This window comes from Beta vulgaris, chromosome 5 (genome assembly GCF_026745355.1).
Source record: "Beta vulgaris subsp. vulgaris cultivar EL10 chromosome 5, EL10.2, whole genome shotgun sequence".
NCBI classification, from domain to species: domain Eukaryota; kingdom Viridiplantae; phylum Streptophyta; class Magnoliopsida; order Caryophyllales; family Amaranthaceae; genus Beta; species Beta vulgaris.
This window is the reverse complement of record NC_079206.1, coordinates 14,244,730-14,266,833: the sequence shown is the minus strand read 5'-3', so window position 1 is coordinate 14,266,833 and position 22,104 is coordinate 14,244,730. Positions and strand designations below refer to the sequence as shown.

Genomic DNA, 22,104 nt, shown 5'->3' with positions numbered 1-22,104 from the left:
TTTCTTCGAATGCGAATTTGATTTGATCTTGTCTGATTATATCTTGTTTTTGTTTAATACTTAGTATAAATGTCTTCGAGCTTCGATTAATGAAATTCCCTTTTTTTTTAAAAAAAAAAAAAGAACTCTTAGGTTAGGTTGGGTTATTGGGTACTTGGGTTCATACCTAGACATAATTATGTTAAAGCTTTTATTTCATATTGCGTCATGCTTTCCTTCGAAAATACTGCCCATCATGCACAATAACGTATAATCGTATTTTTTGCACCCGAAAACACGTATAGTCGTCCTTTTCTTGGTCCAAACTCCAGTCTCACCGTCTAAAATGGCATTGATGATTAATAGCAAAAGATGTTATCGCATTTCTGATTGATTTATATAGTCAATATTCGTGGCTGACCTCCATTTCTCTCACTGTCTCACATGCTTATCTACCAAAGTGTCCACATTTCTATTTAGTTATATTCATCTCATAAAAGTTTTCAGACCAAACAATACTTGCCTCTAACTATCTATCAATAACTAGCGGGAGACTGAAAGATATATACCTCAATGATTAGAACATCTCTTCCAATTTAAAAAGTTTTGAGATTGATTATTATCCTTGATAAATTGAAATCTCCTTTATTCTCTTTGATTTGTCAAGGTTTTTCCTTACCAAAAAATTTACCTTAATTCCCGTGTAAAAACAAAATCATGACTTATATTATGAGACGGAAGGAGTACTATTTAATAAAATTTTAAATTCTACAGAATAACAATTATTGCAATTTGCCTTCCGCTTTCCTTATCAGATGAGGACTAAGAATAGATACTTCTCCAAACTCCAAAGTAGCTTCAAAGTGGATAGATATTCTTGCTTTTGCGTCACTTGTTCGACATAAATTGACTCACTAATTAGACATTTTGAACGTATGGTCCCATAAATTAGGTGTGTTTGGAATTATCTACACTAATATATAGTAATAAAATCATCATATATAATATTAAAGCAAGAAAACTTCATCCTATGTGGCAGCCCCATATTGTTTATCCCCTCTCATTGCTTCTCAGTTTTTCCAAGCCTCTCATTCACTTGCCACGTGTCACTGTATTTGATTTAAAAAGATTGCAAATCATGTGGATTTAGGCTGTGTAAGGTAAACTTAAATCTAGCAATTTATATTTAAGGAAACAAATTAATTCCAAAAAATAATCCCTAATTAAATCAAATTGAATATTGTCATGAAAGGAAACAACTCACATATCTTTAAATCTCAATATTTGTTTTACTGCATCTCCCTCCTCTCAAACCCTCAATACCAAATTCTTTCAATTTCATGATCGAATGTTAGCTCGAGAATATTTATAGTACACCTGGGTGTACCATGCTCATGGTACACCCAAGACTATTTCCTCCAAATGAGCAAAATGAAAGAATGAGCAAATGAGCAAAATGAACAAATGAGCATCTGAACAAACATTTTTACTCATTTAAGAAAATGAGCAAACACTTTTATTACAAAATGAGCAAAATGAGCAAATGAGTAAATGAGCAAAATGCCCATATGAGCAAATTTGGTGTCAAATGAGCACCTGAAGATCTAATTTATTAAAAATATACCCCTGGGTGTACCATGCTCATGGTACACCCGGGTGTACCATGAGTGAACATTTTTTCTGTAATTCATCCAAATGAACAACAATTCGAATAATTGGAGTGAGAAATAGAGAGGAGAGAGAAAAACTCCTGCATAGAAATACTTCGAACAGATAAACCCATATGAAAAAACACGGGTACATCAACATGGCAGCATCAGCAATTGGGGAATCAACCAACATAGAGGAAGATAGCAACGATGAATTCGAAGTCAAAAAAATTGAGATTGACTTTTTTGCGGAAATATCTGTTAAGAATATTAAGCTTTTTGTTTATTGTTTTCTTTAACCTTTCCTTTTTCATTTTTTTGGTGATGTGAAGTTGTAATTTATGAACGAGTTTAGTTTTGAATTGAAGGAGTGAAAACATACATGTAACTCTGTTTTCTAATTGTTGCATGTAAATCAGATCAAGCAAAATTTGTGAATTATGTTATGTTACCTTTGTTCACCAAAAAGAAAAGCAAAATTTGTGTACTATCTCGCTCAACATCTTTAGCGGGATATAGAACATAAATATTTATGGATCCGATAAAAATTAATTGCTATTTTCACAAAATACATATAAAATTTTCCATTTCAGATGAAAGAAAAGGAAGTGGAGGAGAGTTAGATCAAATGATGAAGGAAGATAGTTATGGAATGGTAGAGAGGTGAGAAAAAGAGAGGAAGGATGAAAGGCATTAGAATATCCTAGAAGTGAGCTGCAACTGATTGTTGTTTCTTTTTCTTTTTAGGAATGTTTCTCATGTTATTTACTTCTATTTAATTATAATACTAACCTTTCAAAAAAAAAAAATACAATACTAGGTTAGAGTAACTTAAAAAGTGTCTTAAATTCCGATTGTTTAACAACAACGAAAAATAAACAATGTTAATAAAAAAATTACAGCTTTTCATATAAGCTAATAAGGAAGGCAAAGTCAATAACTTTTTATAAAAGCCTTTTCTTCAAAATGTAGCTCTATTTTGAACTTGAATTTGGATGAGTGATAAAGAAAATTATGAAATCCCAAAGATCAATCAGATGATACAAGCTACGAAGGATAGGCCACCATCTGTGCATGTATGTCTATCGATAATTACCTCTGAAAATCTTGAATCGATAATTCATAAACCAATTACAATTGAAGTAATAAAAAGATACCCGAACTTACAATAGTCATAATGTATTGCCTTCAAATTAACAATTGGAGATGCAAATAAGATTTGATCGCGTTGGAAGAAGCACGAGAAAGCTGGGATTTATGTAGTATCATACCTATGTGTCTTAAACTTTGTCTACACAACGTAAGTATATACCTATGTGTTGGTTGGGTTACTATCATGTCCTAAGGATGGGATTTATGTAGTATCATGTATAGAGAACTATTTTTAGTTCATATGTGATTTATATTCAATTGGATTTACATGTTTTATGTCGTTGTGTGAAGCATGTTAATTATGATGATTATATTGTGTTTATATGAATGATTGATGCAAGCATATGAGCTTTTGAAACTTTATTTTATTAATTCACATGTGGGATTAATAATTATGTTGTTATTGGATCATGTTGTTCCCTTTGAATTATTTAATTACTTTATGAGGATTGGGGGTCTTATTTGGTAAGTTGGTTATTCACCTATGAAAAGTGGTTGGTTGTTGACTTGGTTCAATAAATTAAATAAAGGTTATGGATTTAATATTGAATTTAATCTTGGATTGTTAAGTTGATAAGCACCTTATCTAATCGTAAGATAAAAATGGAAGTTTATGATTCTTTGATGATTATATTATTTGTCCTACTTGTGATTCATAACAAGGAAATAAATTATTAATCATGTAAAGTGGAACGTGAATAGGAATAGTTTTAGACTTGTGCACATCTAAAGTGTTGGACTAGTATGAGTTGGAGTACATGCTGGTAGCCCATGGCTTTTCTTGGGACCGAATTGATCACCGTGCCCTATATTTATTCTAAAAGGTTCCTCGATATCGAAGATCAGTAGGGTACGGAGTCGCGCCCGTCCTTCGTCTTCTAGTTTGAAAGACTAGTTTGGTTTGGACAACTCTTTCCATTACCTATTCCATCTAAATTAATTAACTTATTAGCTGTGGAGTTTAGTTTAGTAAAAGTAGTCTGCTATGTTATTATATTATTATTTATCCACGCTTGATATCTATTAGTATCATGTTAGGTTTTACAGTTATTTACTATATATGTAGTACTTAGCTTTGCTGATTATGTGCTTTGCGTGTATGTATTAATCATGGCTATGTCTTTTTGATCTTGTGATGACCCATATGGTGAGCAGTCTCTCGAGATCAATAGAGCATCATCGTTTACATGTTTGAAGATGATGCATCATGGGTTCGGGAATTTCGAGGGTTTGTGTTGACTTTATATTTTCTAGTTGACTTTTAATTTTGAGGTTGATTTTTGACTTTATGTTGGTTTGATTTTCAGAGTTGACTTTTTGGTTGACCAAATTTTATTTTCAAAGTTATTTATTATTATTTCCGCTACAAAACTCTGAATAAGTTGATACGTTATCACACGGACGATAATACTTTCATAATTCTTTAAGCTTTACATTAAAAATGTATTTTGGAAAATAGAGAATTGTCGGTTGTTACACCGGGACTATAGGTGTTGGTGGTGGCAGCGACATTAATGGTTGTGTGGTAGTAGGTATGAAGAAAGAAGAAGTAGAGGAGGGAGAAAGAATAAAATTTAACGTATAATTACGGGCGGTGAATATCATGGTTGAAAACAAAAGGTTAGTGCAATAACTATTGATGTGAAAGACCACTAATGGTAGGTTCATTTTTTTTTTTTTTTGGCAATAACAAAGATAAGCAGTTACATACTAACTTCCCTCTTTCTAGCTTGGTTAGCCAGGAAGTGGGCTTTTTGAACTTTTACTCTTGCTACTTTGGTTATACAAACTGACTCAAAATCACATAATAATAGCCGTATTTCAAATATTATGTTTCTTATTGAGGATATTGTCTTTGCATCATCCTGTAAACCTTCCACCACTATTTTAGCATCCGACCAAACTTCCAGCTTCTTTATGTTTCTCGAGCTACATTCCTTAATGCCAAAGAGGAGAGCATAGGCCTCCGCTTGCACTGATGAACTTGCCTTAATTCCTTTCCCTCTTGAGGTTGTTTATATACTTCTTTCCCTAAGTACCCAGCTATACGCAGCATCGCCCGGGTCATGAAGCAAGCTCTTGTTTTCCTTCCAAGTACCATCCACAATCAATGTACTATGATGAACACCAGGAGACCAGCTTTTCTCCCAAGAAGTCTTCCCTCGCATATCTCCCATTGTGGCTTTCTGCGGCCTTTCGTTCATAAGCAAGTTGTTTGAGCATGCTTGCCTTCTTCTTTGCCAGTGCCTAACAATCCCAAAAGTATCTAAAGGCCTGAAGTGATAACTCGTGTTAAAGGTACTTTTGTTTCTTAGTAGCCAAATACTCCATAATATTCCTAAGAATTCTACTGCTTGCCCTTCTATATTTTGCTTTTCCTGCATAAGAAACCAAAGCCAATTTCTTGTCCATTGGGATATGTCGATATTCACTATGTTTTCAAAATTTATCCCCAGACTTGAGCTTTTCCAAATTCTCTTGGTAACTTCACATTCCTTGAATAAGTGAGTATCCGACTCCTCCTCCTTCCCACAGAAAGGACAAGGGATCTCGCTTAGAATTTTCCTATTTCTAAGATCTACTCCGGTGGTAAGGGCACTATTAGCTAGCTTCCAATAGAAGATCTTCCATTTTGGCCAGAATTTTTGCTTCCTGAATTTTGATATCTCAACTTTCTCACTTTCTTCTCCCCTAATTAACCAGTATCCTGATTTGGTAAGGTAATCTCTGTGACTCGATTTTTCCCAACTGAACTCATCTTCCTATCACTTGAAACAAGGTGAACTGTTTTAATGGTTTTAACATCCTCCTCCCCAAACCAATCTCTTAGTAAATTTGTATCCCATGTGTGGTTATCTAGAATTAAGTCACTAACCATGGCCTTGTCCCTTCTTGACATGGAGGCTCTTGTTTAAAATGCAGGTACCTCCCTCCCGCCCATAATGTATTGAGGATGGCTGTCGACTTTCTGTTTCCTATTGTTTTCCCTAGTCCACTTGACATTTGCCTCACGCTTTTCATAATACTCCTGCCTCCCTAAGAGCTAACTTGGGGAACCTTCCCTCTGCTACTTTTTTCAAACCATGTGTCTGAATATTTGGCTCTGAAGACTTTACTTACAAGAAGACTTTGATTAGTTTGGATTCTCCATGCTTGTTTGAAAAGATTGGCAGAATTGATTGCCACCGGATTTCTCAGCCCCAACCCTCCCTTGTGTTTATGTTCCTCAAGAAGACTTCTCTTTTTCCAGTAAATAGGTTTCTTATTCAAATTTGAGCCCCACCAAAATTTCAAACACGTTGATGTTGCTAAGGAAATGATCTTTTTGAGAATCAAATACATGGCCATAATGTGAGAAGCAAAAGCAGTAAGGATACTATTGATAAGTATCAGCTTCCCTGCTTGATTCAAATGTGTAAATTGCCAGGAAGAGATTGTTCTTGATATTTTCTCCGGTATGTTTTTAAAAATGTTCAGAGAAGGACCTGTAACATCCATTGGGCACCCAAGATATCTCCCTAGCTTCTCCTTGTTTGCAACTTTAAATCCTTTATTCAACAGTCTCACAAACTTCCTTGGAGTGTTCCTACTGAAGACCGTGTATGATTTCTGAATGTTAATCATTTCCCCTGACATTTCACAAAATTTATCCAACGTTTTCCTTAGGTTTCCCACATTTTCCATCATTCCTTTTATGGAAAAAAGGGCATCATTCACGAAGAAAAGGTGCGAGACTACTGGACAAGTCCCTGATTTTGTTGATGTATTAGTTTCCTTGAAAGTACTTCCATGCAGATCGAGAATGAAGATGTATGGTGACAACGGATCCCCTTGCCTTAGCCCCGCTTTTGGTTTGATTAGCCCGACCAGTTCTCCATTGACAAGCACCGAGTAAGAGACTGAGGTGATGCATTCCATAATAAGATGAATCCAAAGATTAGGCAACCCCACAACTTTGAGCACTTCTTTAACAAATCTCCACTTTATTCTATCATAGGCTTTGTTCAAATCAAGATTTAGGATCATAGAATAAAGGCCACCTTTCTTCCTTTTTTTAACAGTGTTTAGCATTTCATGAGCAATAATGCACTTGTCATTTATCGATCGTCCCGGAACAAAAGCATTCTGGTTTTCACCTATGAGGTAGTAGGGTTGCAACCTTCTGACCATGCATTTAGAAATGAGTTTGTAAGTTGTGTTGCACAAACTAATTGGCCTAAATTGGCTCACTTCCTCAGGTCTGTCCACCTTGGGTATAAGGCCAATGAAGGTTTTGTTTGTTTCTTTTAGCATATAACCCCCTTCTAGGAAATTTCTTGTTGCTTGCCCAATCTCATCTCCTACTATATGCCATAATTTTTGAAGAGCAACTGGGGGAATACCATCAGGGGTTGGAGACTTATTAGGTTTCATACTAAACATGGCCTCTTTAACTTCATTTTGTGAGAAAGGTTGTAGAAGCGCGTTTACTTGGGTATCATTCAGACGGTTCATAGGCCCAGCCCAATTCCTAAGATCCTCTTCAGTACATTCCATGTTTTCACTTCCTTTAAAAAGGTCCTTGAAAAACATAAAAAATTCCTCCTTTACTGCCCCTGGCTCCGTAATCCAATCCCCATCCCTATTTTTTATGGCCCGGATTTCATTTTTTCCTTGCCTTGCCTTTGAACACTTGTAGAAAAAACTCGTGGGCTGATTTCCAAGCCCATCCCATTTTGTCCTTGCTCTCTGTTTCTAATATTCTAATTTGATATCAGTAGAAGCCAAGAACTCTTTTTTTTTCGGCCCAGAGAAGGGAGGTAGGGTCACTTCCTAAATTATATTGGGCCTCAACCAGGTCATGGTTAATTTGGTCCCATTGTATTTTGTTTTTTGCCTTGAAATTGAGGCACCAAGTTTTGCACTTATTATTAGAGATTGCAAGTTTACGTTGGACTTTGAACAAGGCTGACCCCAGACAAGTAGAAGCCCAGGAAGTAGTAAAAAGGTGTTCAACTTCCTCAAAGTCAAGGCACTAAGCTTCTAACTTATAGGGTCTTTTTCTCTTTTCCTTAGATGGGTAGCAATCCAATAGAATTGGTCCATGGTCCGAGATGAAGATTGGAAAGTTAACTACAAAGGCATTGGGGAAGGCTAATTTCCAGGGATCATTGCAATAGGCTCTACCTAGTTGTTCAAAAATAGCTTGGCTTCCTATCCCATTATTTGTCCATGTAAACTAAACTCCATGGTAGGGGAGATCAAAGATTAAGCAGTCTAATTTCCATGAAGTAAATTCAATTCCTCCCTTAAAGTCTTCATTCACACCCAGTTTTAGGTGATCAAGTTCAACCTGATTAAAGTCACCCAATAGCAAGTATTTTCCTGGGTGAGACCAAATAAAAGCCTTTAGTGTGTTCCAAACTTCCTGTCTGTTTTCGAGCATGGGCGCACTATAGACACACACCAAATAAAAAACTACATTCTTTTCATCCACTATTTCACAGCATACATAGTTTTGGGAGACAAACAAGATTTTGACTGTAATAGAGCTACCCCAGCACAAAATTAGGCCTCCAGCGAGACCAATTGAATCACAGCCCCCCCCCCCCCAACCCACTAAACCCTAGCCTAGCAATACAAGGTTCTAGCTCCTTCACCGAGCTTTTGGTTTCTGCTAAAAATAAAAAGTCTAAAGCATAACTACTAATAAACCAGTTTAAGAACGGAAAAGTCGGGTTGTTAGTAGAGTTTAAACCCCGACAGCTCCAAGCACCTGCTCTCATAATTTTGTTGGGGGCTGAATTGGGCCAGCCACCACACCCTTCTGAAACACCGCCTCATCTGATCTTGACTTCAAAATGTCCTCCTCACTTAATCCATACTTAAATTTCGCCTTTCCTTGATAAAGCTTCTGAAATTTACATCTTTTCTTCACTGGACCCTCTTCATCCATGACTTCTTCAATAGTCTCCAGATGACCTCCCACTTGGACTTCTTCTTGGGATCTCTTTTCATCCGAAATTTTGAGTTTTGCCTAAAAGCTTCCAACCCACCCCAGCTTCTTTTTTCCTCTTTTCTTGTTCCTCAAAGCTCGTTCTTTCTGGATTTTTTCGAGAGATTTCTTTTGTTTTATGGTTCTTACCTTATGCCTCCTAACCTTTATAGAATGCAACGGTCCCTCCACCCTCCCCCCCCCCCCAAAGGGCCTGAAGGCCCATCAATATCCATGCTTGGAGATCCCCCTGAACTAAGATCAGAATCCGCTGAGTAAAAAGACTTTTCTGAACCCCCCTGAGTTTTCTCATGCTTTCGGCCCATTTCATTTTTTGGCCCAAGGACAGGATTATTATGAGTGCTCGAATTTCCAGTTTCAAACCCATGCGAAAAGCATCCAGAACCAAGGGAGAAAGGGAGAGTTGGGCTTAGGACCCCAGAAAACAAAGATTCCTTTCCTTGGCCTATCTTATAAAATGAATGCGGAGAATCTGGGCCTTTTTTGCCATGTCCTTTTGAGGAGGGCCCAGTCCCCAACTCCAGGATTGGGGGTTTCCCAGGTAAAGTTTTAGGAGATTCCATAAATAGTCTTGGGAAAGTGAAAGAGTCGGAAGAGTCCTCACTCTGGGCTGAAGATGAGTTTTGTGGGATTGGCCTAGGAGCGCTTCTAAAAAAGTCTAGAAGGCAGCCTCTTGGCAAATGATTGAACCCTTCTTCTGATGGAGGAAGGAATGGGTCATTCAGAGGGTTGGTGGGAAAGTAAAATCTAGAATGGTCAATATCAAGAGGCCCATGGCTACTTATCCATTGCACGTTCAGCTCATCAAGTTGGACTTCCATTTTTGGGATAGGAAGAAAATTGACAATGGAAGAAAAGTAGTTTGAAGATAGGAAAGAGGATAAGAGAAAGGGATGGGTCAAAGAGTTAAAGTACACTTTGGTATAAATATCCCTAAAAAAAGGGGGTTTTTGATCTTTGGGAGAACTAGTCTGGTTGTTGAGGTTATAAATAGGCACTATACTATAGTTATTCAACTCAAAGCATTCTCTACGCAAGAAAGGATAGAAATGCCTGGGGGGTATAATCAACCGTCAATGGCAGGGGGGGTTCAAAGGAATAAGAGGGTCCTTCCATTAATGCAGACTTAACTCCCTCTACTTGGTTATCCAACCTAACTAGTAAATGTTTAGGGTACTTGGGAGATCTGGGCAAAAGAAGTTGGTATCCATCTACTCTTCTCCACTCAGAGCTTGGAGAAATAAATGCCAGGAGCGAGGGTGACCAGCTGATATAATTACTTAGGCCTAGACTGCAGAGTGGAGACTCTAGTAATCTTATACCACAACAATTATTAATTAGGGTAAAACAAATCTGACCTTGGAAGCTCTTAAAGGCTTTAATCCCTTTTTCCACCCAATTTTCTGCATGCTTGGATCTTTTTTCTCGTTTGACCAAGCTTGGCTAACTTTTGACTTTCGCTTTGCCCCAGTTTTCTCTATGGCGTCAGAGTGGTTTCTTTGTTTTCTTCTTCCACCGGCGAAGTTTCCTAACTTACTGACACTTCCCTTGCCCCTATTGATTTTCGTAATCTGCAGAGCTTGAGGAGGATTAACATTTCTCCTTGCCCAAAGGGGTCTCTTTTGGTATCTGCTATCATCATCACTTGGTGAGGGTGACCTGCCCCGTTTCCTGGAACATGCCTCATTGCCTGGACCCGAACTATCATCAGAACTTGATGACTCCGTTTCCGACGCTGAGCTTACAAAATTAGCCGCAAATGGGATTTCGTCTGAAGGATCAACAATCAGGTCGATTCTAGAAGTTCTTAGCACTTCAATCCTCCTTAGACCTGTAATCTTGTTTGAGTAACATGGGGATGGCGGGTGACCTACAAACAGGTTTTGTCTGGAGGGGCAAACTTCCGCCATTCTAGCCCTAAATTGCAGGTGAGCTTCTTCTAGCGATAGTCTACACCTAGACGCCTTATGCCCAATGATCCTGCACTTCTTGCAGAAGATAAAAACCCCTTCATATCTAAAATCGATCCACTTGAAGTAATTACTTGCATATTCATAGAAGTAGTCAGGGATAAGGGGTTTATTAATTTCTATGTAAACTTTAGCCCTAATGAACTCCTTTGGACCTTCGTAAAGACGCTTCATCAAACCGGATAATTCGGCCTAATTTTCTAAGGCTCTTCCTGCTACATGCGCCCTATTTGAAGTTAAGGGAATCCCTTCAACCCTAACCCACAAAGGGCATGAAGCAAAATTAAAACTTCTAATAGCTGCACTTGAGAACCAGCATTTAAAACAAATTAGCCCTCCTTGGTAGCATGCATACCTTTTTGCTAGCAGGTTGTCCCTTTCATTTTCATTGGTGCAATAGAAGAAGAAGGTTTTACCCACTTTTTCCACCCTAATATCTTCGTTGGTAAACCAGCATGAATTGTCCCTATTTTGGATTTGGGTTGCAGTGAAATCACGATAATCCTTGAATTGCCCTATCACAGACATTGGATATATTACATCCGTTGGATGCATGTCTCCTACTTGGGATGGAATGATTGGTCCCATTTTTTTTATACCGAATGTAGGGCATCTATCAAAATATATAAACATTAGGGGAAAAAATCGAAAGGGCTGCGCAAGTAGGGCTGCGCTTTTTAAAAAAGCGCAGCCCTATTGATGAAGGGCTGCGCTTTTTAAAAAAAGCGCAGCCTTTTTGTATGAAGGGCTGCGCTTTTTAGGAAGCGCAGCCCTTCACATGCAGAAGGGCTGCGCTTTTCTAAAAGGCGCAGCCCTTCTGTGTGTAGGGCTGCGCCTTTTTGAAACTAGCGCAGCCCTTCATTCAAATTTTTTTTTTTCGATACAAGCTATGTAGCGCGCCTTTACTTCATTATTTTCCCACTTTCATTCTCTCTCTTCACTTCTTACTACCCCAAGTGCGATATTCCTTCATTCTCTCTCTTCACTTCTTCGAGTTGCACCACCACACCACCACCACTTGCTGCCCTAATTCGAGCACCACCACCCTTCGCGCACAATATTTCGCCACCACACCCCTTCGCGACCACCACCCCTTCGCGCACCACCACCCCTTCGCGCACACATTTCGCGCACCACACCCCCAATTCGACACCACATTTCGCGCACCACCACCCCTTTGCGCCACCCTTGCGCACCACCCTTTGCGCACCACCCTCTTCTCTTCTCTTTTATTTCTTCTCTTCTCCACCATTTGAGTGGTTAATTAGGTATGATTAATTTTGTTTTTAAGTTACTTTTGTTTTGTTAATTGAATTAAATGTTAATGTGCAATGTGGGTTTTGTCAATTGTAGGAAGAAGAGGCTAAGGAAGGCAAGTAAATTCCAAGTATCTCTTTTCTCTTCATTGCTCGTCGTTGGTGTTAAGAGGTAACTACTTTAACATGTAGACAAAGTTGATAATTTATTGAATGTATATGTATTTTTTATAATGTATATATAATTATTATTGTTGATATGAGATTGTATGAAAACGCAATGTGATTTAGCTATATATATGAAAATATATAAGTAGTTGTTTGAATCATCATCATATATGCCTAGATACCCGTTCAAGACTTACTCATTAGGGTAAGTCTTGAATAGTCCCCGGTTTGGGACTGTTCTTGGACGTTTGATCTCACTTAGGTGGTGAATGTGTGTCTTCTTTTCAATTCTGAGGAAAATCTTGGCTTATCGTTTCGCTACATTGTTCTCTGGGTACATATGTAGATAAGCAATTATCTACATTGTGTACTTGGAGAACTGTAGGGAAATGCTGCCGGATTTTCCTTAGAATTGAAAGTTGGCATATATTCACTAGTGAGATTAGACGTCCAAGGATGGGTTAGGTTGGAGTGATAAGGACCTTTGACTGCATGCATACAATTGAACATGTGACTATCTTAGCTTGTTGTATACGTGTGTGATTTGAATATGTGAGTGTATGTGTACTTTAATAATGATTGATGCATTATAATGAATGTTGTGTTTAATTATTAGAGGTGGTCTTCTTGAATGAGATGGATCGTACTTGGATGTATGGTAGTCGTGAATCGATTGAGTTTGTGAATGGGGTCTCGGAATTCTGTAGAAGTGCATTAGAATATCAAACATCCTCTGGAGCAGTCGACTTTTATTGTCCTTGTTTGGATTGTAGAAATGTGAGCAAGGTTAGTAGTATACATGTGGTTAGGGAGCATGTATTTCGCCGTGGGTTTAGGCCTCAATACCATGTATGGATTTGGCATGGTGAGCAGGGGAGGTATATGGGAAGCTCTGGATTAAAGAATGATGTATGTGAAGAAAAAAAGAAGGATGATGATGAGTTAGGGGATGAGAATTTGGATGATGAATTTGGAGATGATGATAGGGATCGGGTAGACGAGATGATACACGAGGTTGAAGATCAGTCGTGTAGACGACCTCGTATTTTTGAGTCTATGTCTAAGGCTGCTGAAAAGCCGTTGTATCCAGGTTGTACAAAGTACACCAAACTTTCTGAGTGGTAACACTGTTCAACATTAAGTCGAACGCTGGTTGGACGGACTCTAGTTTCACATCGTTGTTGGAAGTTTTAGCTGAGATGCTCCCTGAAGGAAATGAACTGCCAAAGTCGTACTATTATGCGAAGAAGTTGATGTGTCCTTTGGGTTTAGAGTACGAGCGGATACATGCTTGTCCTAACGATTGTGTGCTTTATCGTAATGAGTATGAGCATTTACATGAGTGTCCACGTTGTGGATTGTCGAGGTACAAGCGTGAAGGAGCTGGAGGTAGTGAAGGACCACCAGCCAAGGTGTTGTGGTATCTACCCATAATACCTAGATTTAAGCGCATGTTCTCAATGAAAGGAGATGCGAAGAATTTGAGGTGGCATGCAGATCGTAGGAAGAAAGACGGTCTGCTCAAGCATCCGGCTGATTCGCCTGAGTGGAAAACTATCGACAGGGTGCATAAGTCATTTGGTAATGAGGATAGGAATCTGAGGCTTGGATTATGTACGGATGGCATGAACCCTTTTGGCAATCTCAGCTCGCAGCATAGCACATGGCCAGTAGTTTTAGTGGTTTATAACTTGCCTCCTTGGTTGTGCATGAAACGAAGTACATGATGTTGTCGCTTCTTATATCGGGGCCCAAACAACCTGGAAATGACATAGATGTATACCTTCAGCCGCTTGTTGAAGATTTACAGAAGATGTGGAACGAAGGAGTGTTAGTATTTGATGCGTATGCTAATGAGATGTTCACTCTGCGTGCCATGCTTTTTTGTACTATGAACGATTATCCAGCTTATGGGAACTTATCTGGGTATAAGACTAAAGGAAAACAACCTTGCCCGATTTGTTTAGATGACATGAAATCTACACACCTTAAGGGCTGCAAACATGTGTATATGCGCACACGAAGGCTCCTCAGCCGCGACCATCCCTATCGGTTTAAGAAGAAGGCATTCGATGGGACGGTTGAAGAAGAAGTTGCTCATAGACCATTAACTGGTACTGAAGTTTATAATCAGGTGAAGGGCATTGAAACAGTCTTTGGTAAACCTGCTAGTGAGGTTGATAGACCTACAGGATTATGGAAAAAACAGTCCATTTTTTGGAAACTCCCATATTGGAAAGATCTAAAGGTCAGACATTGTTTGGATGTCATGCACATAGAGAAGAATGTTTGTGAAGCTATTATCGCGACACTTATGAATATTCCGGGAAGACAAAAGATGTTAAGGCGTCACGACTTTACTTGGAAAAGAGGGGATTCGACCAGAGTTGTGGGCTCAGAAAAGGGACGGAAGAAGAAGAAAAGAGGGGAGGAAAGGGTTGATGATGATGAAACATAAAAGTAAAAAGGTGGAGGATTCGGAGACGAATTATTTGCCACCAGCTTGCTACACGATGTCGCGTGCAGAGAAACGGATTTTTTGCGAGTCATTGTATGGCATTAAGGTCCCTACTGGCTACTCATCGAATATGAAGCGCTTTGTTACCTTAAATGGTGAGTTGAAGTTATCGAGTATGAAATCGCACGATTGTCATGTCATGATGCAAGTATTCTTACCGATTGCAATTCGTGGGATACTTCCAAAGCATGTGAGGCACACCATTACAGAACTGTGTTCATTTTTTCATTCAATCTGCAGCAAAGTCCTAGACCCGTCGACCCTCGATTCCTTGCAGACTAGAGTAGTTGAAACTCTATGCAAATTTGAGATGTATTTCCCCCCTGCATTCTTTGACATTATGGTCCATCTCATTGTCCATCTAGTTCGAGAAATTAAGCTGTGTGGTCCAGTGTTTTTGAGGTGGTGCTATCCTTTTGAGAGATATATGGGAACTTTGAAAGATAAAGTTCGTAATCCTGCACAACCAGAAGGTAGTATAATTCAAGGGATTGTGGGTGAAGAGATCAGTAATTTTGTGGCTGAGTATTTTGCTAGTGTTGATCCTGTTGGACTTCCGACATCCCGACACGAGGGCAGACTTGAGGGCAAGGGTACAATTGGTTCAAAATTGATCACACCTTCCGTAGAAAAGCGTAAACAAGCTCACTTATTTGTATTGCATCACGTACCAGATGTCCATCCTTATTTAAGTGAACATATGGAGGAATTACGTGTTAGCAATCCTGGAAAAGGAGTGAGGGCATTGACGCAAATGCATAACAAGACTTTCATTGATTGGTTTCATAAACGAGTACTCAATGATTTGGATGAAAGTGTTCCTGAAACAGTCAAGTGGTTAGCATTTGGTCCTCGTGAAGCTGTACGCTCTTATGAGGGTTATGATATTAATGGGTATACTTTTTGGACTGAACGTCAAGATCTCAAGTCAAGATCGCAACAAAATAGTGGTGTTTCACTTGTGGCGTCGTCTACACAATATGCAAGCTCGAAAGATAAGTCGCCTGTACATGCTGAAAGCAACTACTATGGGCGAATACAAGAAATCTGGGAGCTGGACTACTGTACTTTAATATTTGCCTCTTGTGTTGCACGTGGGTTGACAATAATCGCGTTGTGTAAGAAACGATGATCCTTGCGGTTTCACCCTTGTTGACCTTAGTCGTTTACGTGAAACTGAGGAGCCATTTGTAATTGCATCACAAGTGAAGCAAGTATTTTTTGTAACTGATCCTGCTGATCATAAGTGGTCAATTGTTGTACCTGGTAAAAGGAGTATCCTCGGTATTGGTGATGTTGATAATGAGGAAGAATATGATGCATTTGAGGACCTCCCCCCTTTACCTATCCTGAAATTCGTGTGGAAGATGATGTAAATATGTCGGAGAATTATATGCGTGTAGATCACACGGAAGGGATACATGTACTTGAGGATCCTAAGAAAAGGCGGAAGCTCAATGAATCATGAGACATAAACTCAGGTGTGTGTAATTTCTCCAATTTTTAGGCTTCAATTTCTTGTTGGTTGCATTTTGGGAACGAAAAGGCCATTTCCGGCCTATTTTGGCCTATTTTGGCCTTTTCGCTCCCAAAATGTACTTATGAAGTGATTTAACCTCAAATTCTTTTTGAACATGATATATGATGTATAATGTAACTAGTATGTAGATTTTTAGGCTTTAATTTCTTGTTGGTTGCATTTTGGGAACGAAAAGGCCATTTCCGGCCTATTTTGGCCTTTTTTGGCCTTTTCGCTCCCAAAATGTACTTATGAAGTGATTTAACCTCAAATTCTTTTTGAACATGATATATGATGTATAATGTAACTAGTATGTAGATTTTTAGGCTTTAATTTCTTGTTGGTTGGATTTTGGGAACGAAAAGGCCATTTCCGGCCTATTTCGGCCTATTTTGGCCTTTTCGCTCCCAAAATGTACTTATGAAGTGATTTAACCTCAAATTCTTTTTGAACATGATCATATGATGTGTAATGTAACTAGTATGTAGATTTTTAGGCTTTAATTTCTTGTTGGATGGATTTGGGAACGAAAAGGCCATTTCCGGCCTATTTTGGCCTATTTTGGCCTTTTCGCTCCCAAAATGTACTTATGAAGTGATTTAACCTCAAATTCTTTTTGAACATGATCATATGATGTATAATGTAACTAGTATGTAGATTTTTAGGCTTTAATTTCTTGTTGGTTGGATTTTGGGAACGAAAAGGCCATTTCCGGCCTACTATTTTGGCCTTTTCGCTCCCAAAATGTACTTATGAAGTGATTTAACCTCAAATTCTTTTTGAACATGATATATGATGTATAATGTAACTAGTAGTGTAGATTTTTAGGCTTTAATTTCTTGTTGGTTGATTTTGGGAACGAAAAGGCCATTTCCGGCCTATTTTGGCCTATTTTGGCCTTTTCGCTCCCAAAATGTACTTATGAAGTGATTTAACCTCAAATTCTTTTTGAACATGATCATATGATGTATAATGTAACTAGTATGTAGTTTTAGGCTTTAATTTCTTGTTGGTTGATTTTGGGAACGAAAAGGCCATTTCCGGCCTATTTTGGCCTATTTTGCCTTTTCGCTCCCAAAATGTACTTATGAAGTGATTTAACCTCAATTCTTTTTGAACATGATTATATGATGTATAATGTAACTAGTATGTAGATTTTTAGGCTTTAATTTCTTGTTGGTTGGTTATTGGGAACGAAAAGGCCATTTCCGGCCTATTTCGGCCTATTTTGGCCTTTTCGCTCCCAAAATGTACTTATGAAGTGATTTAACCTCAAATTCTTTTGAACATGATCATATGATGTATAATGTAACTAGTATGTAGATTTTTAGGCTTTAATTTCTTGTTGGTTGGATTTTGGGAACGAAAAGGCCATTTCCGGCCTATTTCGGCCTATTTTGCCTTTTCGCTCCCAAAATGTACTTATGAAGTGATTTAACCTCAAATTCTTTTTGAACATGATCATATGATGTATAATGTAACTAGTATGTAGATTTTTAGGCTTTAATTTCTTGTTGATTGGATTTTGGGAACGAAAAGGCCATTTCCGGCCTATTTCGGCCTATTTTGGCCTTTTCGCTCCCAAAATGTACTTATGAAGTGATTTAACCTCAAATTCTTTTTGAACATGATCATATGATGTATAATGTAACTAGTATGTAGATTTTTAGGCTTTCATTTCTTGTTGGTTGATTTCTGGGAACGAAAAGGCCATTTCCGGCCTATTTGGCCCTATTTTGGGCCTTTTCGCTACCATGCCCGCCAACCCCCCATCCCACCCCCCCACCCCTTGCACGAGCCCCCTCCCCCACCTGCCCCACTTCCCCCCTGCAGACCCCCCCACACCCCCCTGCCCCCCCTTTCCCCCTGCAGACCCCCCCCCCCTGCCCCCCTTTCCCCCCTGCAGACCCCCCAACCCCCCCTGCCCCCCTCCCCCTGCAGACCCCCGACCCCCTGCCCCCTTCCCCCACTGCAGACCCCCCAACCCCCCTGCCCCCCCCCCTTTCCCCCCCTGCAGACCCCCCCAACCCCCCCTCCCCCCCCCTTTCCCCCCTGCAGACCCCCCAACCCCCCCCCCCCCCTTTCCCCCCTGCAGACCCCCCAACCCCCCTGCTCCCCCTTTCCCCCCTGCAGACCCCAACCCCCCTGCCCTTTCCCCCCTGCGACCCCACCCCACGATTACCCCATTACCCCACGACGCCACGATTGCGTCGACCACGACGCAATCGGGCACTAGCTCTACGACGACAGCTGCACAGCGGCAACCAGATAGAGTGCTCGATTGGTGGTGTTCCATGCATGGGGTTGATGCAAAGGGACAGAGAATCATACCTGATCCCGGAATAAAACAGATAGCTAATGCCATTGTAAGTACATATTAAAGTTATTGATAAGGTTTACATAATAATATAACTTCTGCGCTCACGAGTATTTCTCTCTTATCATTTATGCAGATTGGTTGAAGGAAAAGGAGGCAGCTGGTGAGTTCACTCCTAGAGGACAAGTTGATGCCTTACACGAGACTCTAGGACGGGACCAGTATGGACGTGTAGGGGCGTAGGAGGTGTCCGCCTCGGGTGAGAAAGGTGTATGGTGATCAATACACCTCTACGTCCAGATCCACTACCTCCAGTGTCAATTCATCACCTTCCATAGATGTGGAGGCTATGAAAGCCGAACTTCGGGAGGAGCTCAGAGCGGAGATGACTCAGAATTTCAACGCCATTTTGGCGCAGATGGGCTTACCGACTTTTGGTGCTTTCACGCAGGGCAATGTTCCTATGCAGCCTGTTCCTACGCAGCCTGTTCCTACGCAGCCTCGTCCACAACCGGAGTTAACGGTAATTGTTTAATATCACAACAACTATTGTTCTTAAATATGTTGTTTCTATAGACTAACCTTGAATAGAGTTTTTTTTTAAAGGAAGAGACACCATGTGAGCTATGTAATCAAGGAGATGGTCATGGTAGATTCATTATCGTGGCTTATGGATCTGTACAGCCCCTAGGGACCGGCCACTATTGCACAACCAGCCAGTAGCTGATATTCACTATGTGGTCAGCGTTGAAGACATTGTGACCGGTTTCGAAGCATTTCCTCTTCCGCTGCCGAATGCAGCAGTTGGTCTACAGTTATTGTCTGATTCCATTGGCAGTTATATTCTATGGCCGCGTGCATTGGTGCGGTTAGCATATCAGGTACAATCTCTAACATAACTTATATACATAGTTTTCTTTTATAGTTCCTATATATGATTGTCAGTAATATCTTTTAATTTAACTAATTACTAGGGTTCGGGGAAGGCCGACAGGAAGGAAAGAAGGTAGCTTCACCTCAGGGAGGCCGACGTGCCCAAGTGGGAACGAATTCTTCAGCAAAGTATCCACTCATTACGGATATGGAGGTGGTGCAACGCCTTACTAAACCGTGCTTCTGGCTACATGAGTGCATTAGTGATGCAGCCGATGGAGCAATGATTGAGATTAAGTTGTCGCACCACCAATTCCACTACATTGATGAGGAAACATCGACCTACATTTGTAAGGATGATATTAAAGAATTCTTACTTGGGGAAGAGTTGAATGTTTCCATGATACAAACATTCATGAGGTAATACTTTATTAATTAAGTAGTATTCAATCCAACTAATAATAACTTCCATAATAAGTAAGTTTTATTTTTATCAATATGAATTCTCAGGCTATTATACAATGATGTGAGGCGATCTAGTCAGCCAATCTTTGGTTGGTTATGTCCAAGCTTTGTACGAGATGACAGTTGCGTACAAAACGAAAAAGAGGTTAAAGTATATCTAAGGATTCTTTGAACGCATGTTCTCGTCTTGGATATAAGATCGTTCTTCTTCCTTACATTGAATCGTATGCTTCGTAAACTGACTTTTTAATTAATTAAATTGACCTATTAGTTGTTCTACGATAACAATAACATTATTTTTATTGTTGTAGAACCATTGGACACTCATTGCAATATGTGTGTCAAGTAACGAAGTCTACCACTTTGATTCTTTTCGTAAAGAAACAATACGGTCCTTACTAGTCAAATCATTGTTAAATAGGTAGCCTAATTGAAACTATATATGCACACTTATTAGCTTATTAAATATTAAATGTACATCTAATCTTATAATAATGTGTATTGATGTAGTGTGATGAAGAAGATTACTTCATCTGGACTTCGACAAGGAAAAGCTCCTGTTTGGTATTTAGTCGAGGTAACATGTAATATTTTTTGCATCCTTTTATACAACACATAATACACATATAACATGTCATTTATTGCATCTTTGGTGAATTTTAGTGTCCGGTACAAGAAGGTGGACTTGCGTGGGTATTACGTCATGAGGTTCATGCTCGATATCGTCAACTATTGCAAAGATGTTGTTGATCTTCGAAAGGTATGTAACTTTTAGGTTTCCAATTGTTGTTTCTTGTATTTCCGGCCTATTTTAGCCTTTTCGCTCCCAAAATGTAGTTATGATGTGATTTAACCTCAAATTCTCTTTGAACATGATTATATGAGGCATATTATAACTAGTATGTAGATTCTTAGGCTTAAATTTGTTGTTGGTTGCATTTCGGGAACGAAAAGGCCATTTCCGGCCTATTTTGGGCTATTTTGGCCTTTTCGCTCCCAAAATGTAGTTATGAAGTGATTTAACCTCAAATCCTCTTTGAACATGATTATATGAGGCATATTATAACTAGTATGTAGATTCTTAGGCTTTAATTTGTTGTTGGTTGCATTTCGGGAACGAAAAGGCCAATTCCGGCCTATTTTGGGCTATTTTGGCCTTTTCGCTCCCAAAATGTAGTTATGAAGTGATTTAACCTCAAATTCTCTTTGAACATGATTATATGAGGCATATTATAACTAGTATGTAGATTCTTAGGCTTTAATTTCTTGTTGGTTGCATTTCGGGAACGAAAAGGCCATTTCCGGCCTATTTTGGCCTATTTTGGCATTTTCGCTCCCAAAATGTATTTATGAAGTGATTTAACCTCAAATTCTCTTTGAACATGATTATATGAGGCATATTATAACTAGTATATAGATTCTTAGGCTTTAATTTCTTGTTGGTTGCATTTCGGGAACGAAAAGGCCATTTCCGGCCTATTTTGGCTATTTTGGCATTTTCGCTCCAAAATGTATTTATGAAGTGATTTAACCTCAAATTCTCTTTGAACATGATTATATGAGGCATATTATAACTAGTATATAGATTCTTAGGCTTTAATTTCTTGTTGGTTGCATTTCGGGAACGAAAAGGCCATTTCCGGCCTATTTTGGCCTATTTTGGCATTTTCGCTCCCAAAATGTATTTATGAAGTGATTTAACCCCAAATTCTCTTTGAACATGATTATATGAGATATATTATAACTAGTGTGTAGACTTTTAGGCTTTAATTTCTTGTTGGTTGCATTTCGGGAACGAAAAAGGCCATTTCCGGCCTATTTTGGCCTAATTTGGCCTTTTCGCTCCCAAAATGTAGTTATGAAGTGATTTAACCTCAAATTCTCTTTGAAAATGATTATATGAGATATATTATAACTAGTGTGTAGACTTTTAGGCTTGCATTTGATTTTGATTCCATTTCGGGAAGATATATGTCATTTTTAGAAGTACTAACTACGGTAAAATGATTGACTTTTTGTATATGTTTATTCCTTGGTTATTTTGCAAGGTTTATGCTAGTTCCAAACCACGTTTGAGGAACTTCACCAAAGAAGAAATTGACGAAGTTCGGATAAGTTGGCGTCCTACATTACCGATGATTGCATAGGATGAGATTTTCGCTCCAACAATAATGTACTAGCTAGTTTCTATCACCTATGTACACTTTTTACATTATTTTAATATATTTGAAGTTAATTATTAC

At 39.0% G+C, this 22,104-nt stretch overlaps 1 long non-coding RNA gene across 1 annotated transcript; it reads left to right on the top strand.

The window, feature by feature from the left end:
* The first annotated feature begins 18,786 nt into the window (after positions 1-18,786).
* On the top strand, positions 18,787-19,522 carry LOC130591680 (uncharacterized). The gene is made up of 3 exons (XR_008969695.1): positions 18,787-19,046; positions 19,130-19,404; positions 19,498-19,522. It is a non-coding gene; the product is annotated as an uncharacterized LOC130591680 (long non-coding RNA).
* Positions 19,523-22,104: the final 2,582 nt, after the last annotated feature.